Here is a 14,202-nt window from a genome sequence, read left to right on the forward strand (position 1 = left end):
TGTGCTGAAACCAGCTCTGTGCTGGAAAATTAAATGGCTGCATTCCTATGTGTTCATGGCTTGGCTTTAACATCTAGCCTGTACGTTAGGTCAATGTTATTTTCAGGAAGACTTACTCCTGAGCATGTCCTGCCTTCATGTACTCATACGCCAGCTTCTATATAGTAGCCTCTTGCACCAGTTTTCTGTGGAGGGGATGCTCTCTGACTTAGCTTTTATAGACCTTGTGTAAATGAGAAGATTGTGTTCCAATCAGTGTTTATGTTTGCCACTGTTGAGCCGAAGTTGATGTTTACAGCTGAGCATATCTGTCCATTTATAGGTTTCAGTTTGTGTTGAGTGTGGCCAGTGTGAAGAGGCTGTGAGGAGCTCCCTGGACTCCCTGAATTGTTTACCAGTCGCCTCGGGGTTGCAGTAATGAATCTGCTCATGAGCTGCCAAGAGAAGAGAAGGAGAAGAGGCAGTCTTTCTGCTATTCAAACAGCATAATCACGCTGGCTCTCTCCACTTTGCCGTCCAAGCCAGACTTTATCTCTGTGCCATCCATATAAGGCTATCAATTTTGGATGTATAGTATATATATATATATCAAAGCCTGTAGTTCTCTGACAATTGCGGTTTTAAATATAAGACAGTAGTAAAATTCAAACTGTGGAAAATAGGAGAAACCAGTGTCGTAAACAAGCATGCAAAGCACAGGTGGGCAAAAACATCATTCTCACCACAGAAAATACAGCATTAGCAAAGGTAACAGCCAGCTGTCATGATGCACAGCAGTGGCGTGCACAGACTTTTTGAAGGGCAGGGGCGAAAAGAAAAAAGGGTACATACAGCGCGTTCTTGCCACTGTAGAGGGTACTAAGTTCCACGTGTTTTCGAGGGCATTTTAGACATGTTTATATGTTATACAAATGGCAAATTATATAGCCTTTAAACAGACTAACTAGACAGACTACTCAAGTTAGTTTGTAGTTAGGATCAGCATCCACGAGAACTGTGTAGATTCAACGTTGGACTGTGAAGAACACACAGAGACATGGATGTATGAAGGAAATAAATACCTGGGGGGGGTCTGGGGGTCCTCCCCCAGAACATTTTCAATTAAGTAGATGCCATTTCCAGTATTCTACTGCATTTTAACACCATATTAGCACCAGATAATCCAAACTGGTTCTGTGAAAGATAGTTCTGGCTCAATATAGATCAAAAAAGGGTCCAACATAAAAGTCATTGCAACAGTAATGTTTCATAGTATTTCTTGGTCCTAACAGTCTTCTGGAGTTTAGTGTGTTTTTCCACCCAAGAGAGCAGTTGCGTTTTGGCAACCAGGAGGGCACTTAAGCATGCGTTTTTACCACCCAAGAGGGCAGTTTATCATGTTTTAACCAGCCAAGAGGGCAGTTTAGTGTGTTTTTTCCACCCAAGAAGGCAGTTTAGTGTGTTTTGCTAACCAGAAGGGCACTTTAGCGTGATTACGCGATTGTGGAGTCATAAAATCGTGACGTGACTTGGCCGACAGACATGATAGACTACATGATGGTCCACACCAATCATCCCTGGTCGTCTTACATGACGTGTGTGCTATCATCCGGTTGTTCTTGTCCTGTTTTCATTATAATTAGGGACCTCAGCCAAAGGACGAAGTCACTGTTGTTTTTGGTGCGTTTATTTTTCCTTCTCCTTTCTCCCGCCGTCTCCTTGAACCTGAATTTGACCCCCTAAACATGCTGAAAAACTCACCAAAATTGGCACGCACGTAAGGACTGGCGAAAAAAATTGATAAAATGAAAAAATAAACCCCCAAAGTGCCAAAATGGGCTCTCTAGCGCCACCAAGACACACTAAAATGGCCGCTGTTGCCCGTAGGAATGTCATAGAAAAATGAAACCAAAACTGGCTTGTTCGTCTCATCAAGAGCTACATATCACGCACTGACACCCCTGACCTAAATCAAACAGGAAGAGAGCTATTTGCTCTTTCAAAGTAGGATTTTGCCTCAAAAATCCTCTTTTTCAAAAAATATCTTCTCCTATACCGTTTATCGTATCGGCTTCAAACTCGCACACATGACAGCTCAACCCCTGCTGAACAGAACGTCTGTATAACTTTGTCATTAATCGAACGGTTTGGATTTTATAGGCTCTTAAATGTGATGTGACACAAAACCTTCTGACGATCTTCGAAAGAAAAGATGAGGGCCAACACATCTGAAACTTGCCACCAGATTGACGATTGGACCCATGGTTTGGGAATAGAAGGGAGGAGTTCGAGACATTGTAAAGCCATCTCCATCTGCCTGCTCTCACAGCTTTTCTCTCCCTCTCAGTGACAGACTCAGGATGTTTGAAAGGCAGGGGCGAAAAGGAAAAAAAGGCACCTACTGCATGCATGGGGCCCCATTGGTGCGCAAATGGCCACTGTGGCCCGTACGAATGGAATGGAAATGGAAATGGAAATGGAAAGATCAAACCAAAACTGGCTTGTTCGTCTCATCAAGACCTACAAATCACATGTTGACAGCCCTGACCTGAATCCAACAGGAAGTGAGCTGTTTGCCCTTTCAAAGTAAGATGTCGTTTTTCACAAATTCTCTTTTTCAAAAAATATTTCCTCCTACACCGTTTATCGTATCAGCTTCAAACACGCACACGACAGGCCAACTCCTGCAGAACAGATCCTCTGAATAACTTTGTCATTAACAGTTTGGTTTTTATGGGCTTTTTCAGGTGACGTGCCACAAAACCTCCTGACGATCGTCACGCCACCTAGACACACTAAAATGGCCACTGCTGCCCATAGGAATGTCTTAGAAAGATCAAACCAAAACTGGCTTGTTCGTCTCATCAAGACCTGCAAATCACGCACTGACACCCCTGACCTAAATCCATCAGGAAGTGAGCTTGTGCCTCTGAAAATAACATGAGCAAATGTGGAGAAATTGTCAGCTGTGAGCTAGACATCTTAAACGTGCGACCAAGATCGCATTTTTGACTCCACAAATCTATATGGCTGCATTCGGGACGAGTGTATCTCTCGGCTGGCATGCTCAGATTGATGATTGGACCCATGGTTTGGGAATTCAAGGGAGGAGTTCGAGACATTTTAAACCCATCTCCATCTGCCTGGTCTGACACAGCTTGTCTCTCCCTCTCAGTGATGGACTCATGGATGGACTGTTTGAAGGGCAGCGGCGAAAAGGAAAAAAGGCACCTACTGCATAATATGGGGCCCCATTGGTGCGCAAATGGCCACTGCGGCCCATAGGAATGTCGTAGAAAGATCAAACCAAAACTGGCTTGTTCGACTCATCAAGACCTACAAATCACATGTTGACACCCCTGACCTAAATCCAACAGGAAGTGAGGTAGTGCCTCTGAAAGTAACATGAGCAAATGTGGAGAAATTGTCAGCTGTGAGCGAGAGTGGAGAGAGGTCTAAAATTGTCTAAAACTTTTGTCTTTAACGTGAGCTGGAGGCCAAAATGGCGTGAGTTCGAGGTCCCGCCCAACGCTGCTTGCAGCTTTAAAACTAAAGTAACACCCTAACAGAATGTTAGTGTAAATCCAACTAATCACAGAAATATTGCTGGCATCTGTGCTGCCAGTATTTTACTGAATGTTGTAGAAAGGTTATAACATCACTTCACAGTATGAATACTGAAAAATTACGGTATATTGCTGGTGTCTGTGCTGCCAGCTCTTTACTGTTATTTTAAAGTGAACTTATTCACAGTGCAAGTTTTTGAAAAATGTAAACACAGGTCATTGTTTAGTATTTGTACATACAACCAATGCTTGCACTTTTCTGATGAAAACATTCTCACTGTGTTTTATGTCTTCTATGTCTGTCTTGTACAAATGAAAAACTGTGAATTAAAAAAAACATTGCACATTTCACTCATCATAGACAGGGTTTTTTGAAAATTCGAATTTTTAGCTGGGGTGGAGTGGCAAAAGGATGTCAAAAGGTGGCTTTATGTGACATAGTGTGCTCCTCTGCCCCTGTCTCCAGCCCCTGCTCCCTGATCTTGTTTGTCTCTATCATTCTCAAGACCTGCCATTTTCCATCCAGCCACCAGTCTGTGGACTTTCTTTCTTACCCCTAATGCTCACCTGTTTTCCATCTGTAATCACCTGGCTTTCCCCTCCTCTCACACACCTGTTCTCAGTTACTTCATCGCCCTGGTCAATGTACTGTATAACCTGCCATTGTCACCAGTTTGTTGTCAGATCATCTGCTCATTTTAACTTGTGGTTCCCCTGTGTTTTTTTTCGCCACTGGTGGTTATTCTCACCTGCCCGCCTGGTTGTCTTCTCATCTGCCTGTAAGTCTGTTTTCCCTGGAATTTTTTTTCTGAATCTGCCTGCTTATGTGTCTGCATTTGGGTCCATCCTGCCTGCCCATGCAGTGCACAGATTTTTTTTTTTTTTTTTTTTTTTTAGATTATTTTTGTGGGCTTTTTGCCTTTAATGACAAGACAGTGAGTGAAATGGGGAGACAGAGAGAGAGTGGGGACTGACATGCAGCAAAGGGGCGTGAGCCGGATTCAAACCCTTGGCCACTGCAGCAAGGCAGTGCCTCTGTACATCAGGCGCCGGCACTATCCACTACGCTACTGACGCCCCACGCGTGCACAGAATTTTTAAAAAATGTATGCATTAATATTCCACTAACAATAGGCTAAAACAAACAATTGCTACATGCATACATATAACTATTTATTTACAGTCAAGTAGCGTAACATTACCAATGACAGATAAATAGAACCTTCTCCTGAGCTCAATTGCAAACATTTAGGCTTTTGAATTGTCAAAACTTTAAGCAAGCCACCAAACATGGCAATCGTTATGTTCTATCCTCCTGTAAATTAACTCAAAATTACTTATCTCAGTTACATAGTATACTATACTTTATATATATATATATATATATATATATATATATATATATATATATATACCTTATTAATCCCCCTGAGGGGAAATTCAATTTTTTCACTCTTTTTGTCATTAACACACAGGTCCGAAAGACACACACATGCACAAACAGGACCTATACATGCACAAAGTGGAGAGATGTCAGAGTGAGGGAGCTGCCTTGGTAAGGCGTCCCAAGCAGTTGTGGGGTTCAGTGCCTTGCTCAAGGGCACCTCGGCAGTGCCCAGGAGGTGAACTGGCACCTCTCCAGCCACCAGTCCACGCTCCATATTTGGTCCGGACAGGGACTCGAACGGCGACCCTCCGGTTCCCAACCCAAGTCCCTATGGACTGAGCTACTGCCGCCTGGCATATGGCATATAGTGATGGAATAAGACAAGCATCCCTGATGTTTTTTGATAAAAAATATAATACAGGTTTTAACCATATTTGGGGCCATTAAAGTCATAGACTTTGTTCTGCAGAACAAACAGCAAGGTGTTAAACAATGCCTGCCATGGTGCACCAACAAAACACCAATTTACAGGCTTGTTAGAATCTGAATAGACTAGCCTGAAGTGACTGAATAAGTAATATGCATCAGTACAAGATTAGTGTTAATATATATATAAAAGAAAGCTGGTCGTGGAACAGATACGTAGACAGGAGGAGATATTAAGGGGTGCAAAGGTAGTAGCCCAGGTTAAACAGGGACAGTGGTTGAATTGGGAAAGTATAGAGAAGAGGAAGCTTAGTAGGGGCTACATACAATGTGCTACCAACCCCCCAGAACCTAAAACTGTGGGTAAATGAGGACCCATCATGCCTACTGTGTTCAGGTACCGCAACCTTAAAGCATATTTTGTCAGGCTGTAAAGTTAGCTTGTCACAAGGCCGATATACATGGTGACATTACCAGGTGTTGAAATGTTTAGCTGCAGGCATCGAAGGGAAATGAAGACAGGTGAATTGAGAAGGTGTTAAGAATAGGAGTTTAGCAATTCAGTTTGTCTGTGAGGGAGAGAAATACCGAAGGGATAAGTTAGTAAGGAGGCAAGGGTGTGGCCACCTAGAAGGTGCTTGTGATTGGGAAATGCAAGTAGATTTAGGGGGAAAGCTTGTTGTTCCCCAGGAAATAGTTTGTACCAAGCAGAGGCCTGACATAGTGTTGTGGTCAGTGAGTCAACGGATAGTTTATTTAAGTGTGGGAGTGGCCTATTTGAATCCCTTTTGTTTGAGACCATGCTGCAAGGTGAGTGTGTTTGCTGATCCTATAAGTTTATTTAGTTCCTTTAACGTTAGCATATATTGTAGTTATGCTATGTAGCGTGTGAAATAGAGTATGGTGAATGTGCTAGGAAAGGTAGTATCAGCACTGCTTCTACCTGGAGCTTGCATGTACGGAGCCTGGTTTTGGTTGAAGGTGGCAGTGCTGTTTGGGCTGAGAAAGCCATGTGTAAGTAAGGTAAAGGAGGTTATTGGGTTGGTGCGGGGAGCAGTGAGACCTGGCATTAGGGGAGTGTCTCGCCAGAGATCACTGTCTAGCCTCCTGGAGGTGTCGTGGGACCAACTAGACGAAACACTGCTGAAAGGAGGTTCCCACCCGATGACCCCAAAGACATGTTAGTTATCACTGCTCACTGGTCTGTATAGTTAAGCCTTGCCATAATAGCTTATCATAGGGCTGAGGAGGTTATTCACTGAGTGCTGATCCTCTCTCTAGAGCACAAACTTCTCATGTTTATTTGAATAATATGATTTTTGGACAAAGCACTTTGTATTACCATCTTCAGGTTCCTGAGCTTTATAATAATTAATGGTCTGATCTGTTACTAAACCTGTGGAAGTATTTTTGTAATGGATCATAAATAAGCCATTTAAAGAGCTGATGGGGCCTTTTACCAAATGGTATGCTAGTTTGAACTAATAATAATAATAATGATAACAGTAATAATAAAAATAATAAACTGATTTAATGAAAGCTATACCTCTGCTATAATGAAATAACTTTCAAGAGTCTATTAATTTGAATTACAAAATGTCATGTTTATTGTCATTCCAAACAAGAGAGAGAATTTAGACTTGGCAGTGAGAGCACCCTCATCTTTACGGGGTGGAATTGAACTTTCAGTTTACGAAAATACTAGCTCATGCATTATGTGGCGATATTGGAGGTTATGATATTGTAACCTTAGTTCTAGTTCTAGGGGTGTAGGGGATTCATAGCAAGATCAGCTATCTCGCTCCTGGGTGAACTCAGAGTGCGGGGACAGAGTTTGAGGAAGATAGTGAAGGAAATGTCAGATGAAGCAGCTAGATCTAGTCAGTGGATTTGGATGAGGAGGAATAATGTCAGTTGGGGGCCAGCAGGGGAACCTATTAAGCAGGGTACATAACTCCTTGAGATCAGGTGGAGAGATCTACCAATCAGTCCTCTCAGGAGAAAATCCAGGAAGAAGAAGATTATTTAAGTGTGGGAGTGGCCTATTTGAATCCCTTTTGTTTGAGACCATGCTGCAAGGTGAGTGTGTTTGCTGATTCTGTGAGTTAATCTTTTCTATCTCCTTTAAGCCCAACCACCAAAACAATCTCACTGTTCTGAAAGACTGCCTATCTGCTATACAATCATGGATGGCCCATAACATCAGGAAACTTCGCCCAGTTCTTTTATCCCATGACATGGAAAAACTTATTCACGCATTTATTTCTACCTGTCTGGATTACTGTAATTCCTTATTTACTTGCTTCTCCCAAACTTGTCTGAACCGATTACAGGTAGTGCAAAATGCTGCTGCAAGGGTTCTCACCAAGTCTTCATGTTGCTCTCACATAACTCCCATCCTGGCCACTCTGCACTGGTTACCCGTTAAATTTAAAATTGATTTTGAAATACTTTTTATTACCTACAAGGCTCTGCATGGCCTGGCTCCCAGCTATATTAGTGATCTGCTTAGTCCTCACACACCTGTGAGACCCCTTAGATCATCCCATGCAGGGCTTCTTACTGTCCACAGGACTAATTTGAAAACCAAAGGTGACCATGCCTTCTCTGTGGTGGCCCCAAATTGTGGAACAAACTTTCTACCACAGTAAAAAACCACCTCTGTTGAGAGTTTTAAAAAACGCCTTAAAACCCACCTTCCCAGATAGCAAAATATAACTGGACCGGACATGGGCCAGATGTGCCACAAAATTCGGTCCGAATTGGTAAAACGGATCCGGTCCAGTGTCTTTTTGAACAATGGGCCTGATGTGGTATGGTTTCATTTCCCAGATCTGCAACAACTTTGGGCCAGAACTGGTCCAGAGCAACAAAAACCAAGTTAATATACGGCCCAAATATGGCACACATGCGTCACCCAAAAATTACATCCTGACCAGCTCTGGACCAGATGTGGTCCAGATTTGTATCAAAACTGTTTTCAGTTTTGAAAATGAGGGTCATTCTTTTCAAGGTATCATACTTTAATGTGTCTAAATGGCAAAATAAGGTTTTCTATCTATTAAAAGCAATAATGACAATACTTTTCCTTAAAGTGACATTTATTTAAAACAGGGTGCACCATGACATTGCACACACTAACGATTAGCATTAAATTGTATAAAACCATGCTAAAACCTGTAAACAGCATATCTGAAAAATACAATGCTGCCATAGTAACGTTAAGTATTCAATTTTAAACTGTAAACATGAAAATTCAAGTGGTGCAGGTTATACCTTTCGTTTGATTCTGCTCTCACAAATCTTTGTCTTATTTCTATTCCAAATGTCTCATTTCTAGACAAAAAAAATCTTACATTTAAAATAAGATTAATCACCTAAAAGTAACTTTCTCCACAGATGGACAGACAAATTTTTGCAGAGTTTTTGCAGTGCAGCCTGTATTCACGAATCCAAGAATCCTCAGAAAACTACATACTTGCCTTCAAAACTTGTAGCAAAGACTCCTGAAGTGATTTTAGAAACCTCTCAGAGCAATCTCATAACAAGATCACTTTTAAATCATTAAATCACATTTAAGTTAGGACTTCTTGCTAGTTAGGAGCCTTCTGAGGATTCTCAGATGGTTACAAAATAGACAATAAAACAATTACTTACAAATCAAATAGAACCCATCTCCACACAAAACATTTCCATGCTCTTAAAAGTCTGAGATGTGGAAAGGAAGTTGTCACAGACAATTCTGATGTAGAACACAGTTTTTTTTTCAAAGATTGAAATGTCTTTTTTCATCAAGATTATTTTCTGTGAAACAAGAAATTTGAAACAAAACAAAATGTAAACACAATACTGTATACTGAACATTAACAGTTCCAGAACAATATGGAAAATGTTTCCCCCTGCATATGTTGTAGATTGGAACAAATACTGAGACATTAACTTGCAAACAGGGTTAAACACTTGAGTACTTGAGTACACTGGCCATATGAGAGAGATCATGGGTTTCACAGGTCATCGAGTAGCCTCTTGTTCTGATCCGCAGACCTAGGGAAGAAAAATATTTGTAATTACAAATAATTTATTGATTAAAAACAAACAAAAAAACTCAGTTGCGGCTATGGCTGGGCAATTAATCGAAAAATAATCGAAACTGACATTTAGAAACTCTAATCGACTTAATCTTGCTCATGTCAATTAATCGTGGTGTTCACTATTGCCATGGCAGTAAAGGTTGCATATCTTTAAGGAATTTGAAAACTTGTCTCCAGTGATCATTTTAACCCAAACCATGATCTTTTCATAGTTCTAATCGAGTGGGTTTTGTGCCTAAACTAGACATTAACCACAGCGTCACACCTTCAAACATCATTATTTTCACTTCCTAAAGATACTTTTGCGAAAATATCACAAAATATCGTGTGAGAGCAGTGTAAAATACAAAACAAAAGAAACTGTGAAAATACATAATTGTTCATCAAAGGTGGAGGTAATCGTTTATTGATCATAATTGAGGTTAAAAATTCAATTAAGCCCTAGTTGTGGCTATTTACTGTAACTAAAATACCAGAAAACTCAAACTGTGACGGACATCATGCAATATTCTGTGCATTACAAGGCATTATTACCCGGCTCTATTAAATGTTGTATTCTGATTGGTCAGTCGCTGCATTTAGAGGTCTGATATTTCTGTATAATGACCGTTGCTATGTAGCTCAGACCGTTGCTAGGGACAGCGCCTCTGTCTTGAAAGTCTGTGACTTGGCACAGATGTGAGAGCAGTCTGAGGAGCTACTGGGCCCCATCCACCTCAGATCGGGCAAATTGGAGCAGGATCCTGTCACAGTAGATCTAGCGGATAGCTCTGATAAAGCCACAGTAGCCTTATAGAAACTTTTTTTCATCCCATTGCGGCTGCAGATTAGTTCAGGTTTTTTTCCTCCTCATGATTTAATTTATAAATCAATAAAAATCGTATAATTAATCAATGTTCTTTCTCAAATTATTTATTTCACTGATAATTAGCCGTGTAATAAGTGGGATAATGTATAGTGAGCCGGTGATTACTGGAAAAATAACTCCCTTCAGGGGTCACCCCTCCGCTGCGTGTCGGGGTTCCATCCCCCTGTCAGGATTTATTTTTCCAGTAATCATCAGCTCACTATACATTATCCCTTACGTGACAACCATAAGCCATGATACAATACGATAATTTGTTTAAATTAGAAGTTGCATCTAGTGTTACCTGCACTCCCGGTCCCGACGACCACCTCCTCGGTCAGACGCTAAGTTGAACCATCTGGTAACATGTTTGTTGATGTCCATGTCTGTCGCTTGCTTTGCGATGCTTTGCTTTGCATGACATTTGCGTACAGCACCTATACAAACAACATTCACAGCAAATTAATTTAAGCAATGCAAGTGGACGACAATGTTTACTCCAGATGCTATATGTAAAATTATACAACAGTTAATTCCGACCGAGTAATTTGATTGGACGAGAGGCATTCCGTGAGTGCTGATATAGAGTATAACATCACTGGGACATGTAACAGTAAAATCACTCCGCTCACAGGTGTTATAAATATAAATACAACCGTTAATTAACCAGCTGTCACACTCGCTACATTGACGCAAACTGACACTATAGCATTACACCAAGAAGATGGATATTTTCCCCAAAATTACATTTGAATTAAATTATGAGTGGTCATCAGGAGAGGACGAGGAAAAGGAAAGCCAGGACTCTTCTGTGCAGACCTCCAGGTGTGTTCGTGTAACATCAGCCGACCTCGACAAACTGGAGAGGAGCAAAAATGAAGCGAACACGCTCAGGAATTATCAATGATCATCTGATGAGGTACTGATGAGGATGGGAGAGAGTGGAAGCTGAATCCGGCCGTGCCAACATCTGGACGAAGTTACACAGTTGCAGATCAATGTAAATACAAAGTAGCTTGTGAGTTCCTGGCGTGTGTGCTGCATTGTCTGGCAACAGACTGGGGGAACTGTTTTTTTTTCGCGGAGCTACTTAAATAATTTATTTCATCACCTTTTGTTAACATTTCCTTACTCAGCATTGCTGTTTAAGCGGTTGAACTGTTGTATAAAAGCAATATCACACTCAAGGTCGTGACGTTGTACTGTATATCGTCACGGCTGTAATTGTCTTCGGCACTCTATACGACGGAATCACAGCCGTGACGATATACAGTACAACATCACTCCCTCTCGTGTGATATTGCTTAATTTGAGGTGAATTGTTGACTTTTATGAAAGCATGAAACTGTATACAACTGATACAACTGTATAGTTTGGAGCCATTGTCATTTTCAGATATGTAGCAATTGCAGAATTGCTTTGTGGTTGCTGTGGCAGCCATTTTACTTTCAACCATAATTGTATTATGCATTTTACATCATACCTCCCGAACCAAACATGATAACACAGAAAAAGGAATAGTTAATGATGAATTTAGTTATGTTAAAGGGGAATCAGATAATGTCAGTGTGTAATATAGGATTGGAAAGGCTTTTCTTTTAGTGTATTATTCATACATATATAGTGATATACTCATGTCAAATACCTACCAGATGTTGTGCAGCACAAACAATGTGCATCCTCTCTGCATGAAACAGAAATTGTCTTGGTTAATTTGGAGCTACAACAGGATATTTCAGAAACTAGTTGATTTTTTTTTTCCTTTGAGGAGTTTCTCTGTCAAGTTTGCAGCTTTTAGTTTTGTTACATGTTTCATGATATTTGCAAAAATTACTTTGCTGAATACATGTTAATCTTTAAATGACTAAACACAGCTTTTCTAAAGTCTGTGGCCAAAGGGAAAAAAAACAAAACTGTATGGACAGGTTTTGGTGCTTCTGCCCTCCTGATGAAACTCATCTATAACATTCCTGTTTTTCTATTTTGGATTCATTTTAAACTTGTTTGATGTGATTTAATACTTTCTGGTGTCTGCTTTTGTCATGTATGCTACATACTACAGACATACCAATGCACCTCTCCTGATATCCTGTGGTTATTGCGGAAGCACTGAAATCTAAATAAATAAATCCGTTTGTGATGACACTACAGTTGTAAAAATTATAGATAGCTCTCTGGTCATTAAAAAAAGTGTGATCATTAGTTAATCCTTCCCCGTCCTCAACCTCACCTGTTGCCTGTGGAAATCAGAGGATTTGCGAATGAAGGTGTAATTTTGTCAAATCATGTCTGCTGCATGCATGTTGAGTTATTAAACATAGGTTTTTGAAACTGTACATTACTTAATTTTTAAGACTTAATCCTTTTAATAAATAACTTGTGATTGTAGAAAGTAGAAGAATAATTAATATGACAATCACTTTTGAAAACTATACACAACATTCATCAGACAGACATGATATGACAAAGTCTTACCTATGTTTTTTGAACCCCCTCTTACTTCACTGAACTCACAATGAACTATTCATCTGAACATGTTATGATGTTGTGTTTGGTATCACTGTAATTCTTGACCATCAAAAAATTGAGGCAGTCATCTCCCTTTCTGTTAAGTTTGGTTCAGGTGTAAGATGCAATACAAAATTCAGCTATGGCTGAAAGTAAAATGGCCGCCATGGAAACCACAAGGCAATTCTGCTTCATATCTGAAAATGTTCAGGGCACTAAACTCAGTGATGCAAACACAGGTATGGTGAAAAAAAGAGAGAGCCTCTGAACTTCTAGGGGGGTTCGGGGGGCATGAGAAGACAGAGAGATAGAGAATCAGAATCAGAATCAGAAATACTTTATTGATCCCCGAGGGGAAATTATTTATGTTACAGGTGCTCCTTGCAAGACAGGAAAGATACATGAAAATATAAGAAATTTAAACAATAGTATTAACAAATATATAGTTAAATAAACAGGAATTATTAACAAACATAAACGTAAATAAATATCTATATATATATACAGTACAGGCCAAAAGTTTGGACACACCTTCTCATTCAATGCGTTTTCTTTATTTTCATGACTATTTACATTGTAGATTCTCACTGAAGGCATCAAAACTATGAATGAACAAATGTGGAGTTATGTACTTAACAAAAAAAGGTGAAATAACTGAAAACATGTTTTATATTCTAGTTTCTTCAAAATAGCCACCCTTTGCTCTGATTACTGCTTTGCACACTCTTGGCATTCTCTCCATGAGCTTCAAGAGGTAGTCACCTGAAATGGTTTCCACTTCACAGGTGTGCCTTATCAGGGTTAATTAGTGGAATTTCTTGCTTTATCAATGGGGTTGGGACCATCAGTTGTGTTGTGCAGAAGTCAGGTTAATACACAACCGACAGCCCTATTGGACAACTGTTAAAATTCATATTATGGCAAGAACCAATCAGCTAACTAAAGAAAAACGAGTGGCCATCATTACTTTAAGAAATGAAGGTCAGTCAGTCCGGAAAATTGCAAAAACTTTAAATGTGTCCCCAAGTGGATTCGCAAAAACCATCAAGCGCTACAACGAAACTGGCACACATGAGGACCGACCCAGGAAAGGAAGACCAAGAGTCACCTCTGCTTCTGAGGATAAGTTCATCCGAGTCACCAGCCTCAGAAATGGCAAGTTAACAGCAGCTCAGATCAGAGACCAGATGAATGCCACACAGAGTTCTAGCAGCAGACCCATCTCTAGAACAACTGTTAAGAGGAGACTGCGCCAATCAGGCCTTCATGGTCAAATAGCTGCTAGGAAACCACTGCTAAGGAGAGGCAACAAGCAGAAGAGATTTGTTTGGGCCAAGAAACACAAGGAATGGACATTAGACCAGTGGAAATCTGTGCTTTGGTCTGATGAGTTCAAAT

General features: G+C 40.4%; 1 protein-coding gene across 1 annotated transcript in view; it reads right to left on the reverse strand.

The window, feature by feature from the left end:
* Nucleotides 1-8,441: 8,441 nt before the first annotated feature.
* LOC144467459 (uncharacterized) overlaps nucleotides 8,442-14,202 on the reverse strand; it is a 78,614-nt gene continuing 72,853 nt past the window's right edge. The window contains exons 5-6 of the mRNA XM_078176103.1: nucleotides 10,601-10,733; nucleotides 8,442-9,402 (exon numbers count right to left, since the gene is read on the reverse strand). The gene's annotated coding sequence lies outside the window, so the exon portion shown is untranslated. The remainder of the gene's footprint in view (nucleotides 9,403-10,600; nucleotides 10,734-14,202) is intronic.

This window comes from Epinephelus lanceolatus, chromosome 16 (assembly GCF_041903045.1).
Source record: "Epinephelus lanceolatus isolate andai-2023 chromosome 16, ASM4190304v1, whole genome shotgun sequence".
In the NCBI taxonomy this organism is placed as follows: Eukaryota; Metazoa; Chordata; class Actinopteri; order Perciformes; family Serranidae; genus Epinephelus; species Epinephelus lanceolatus.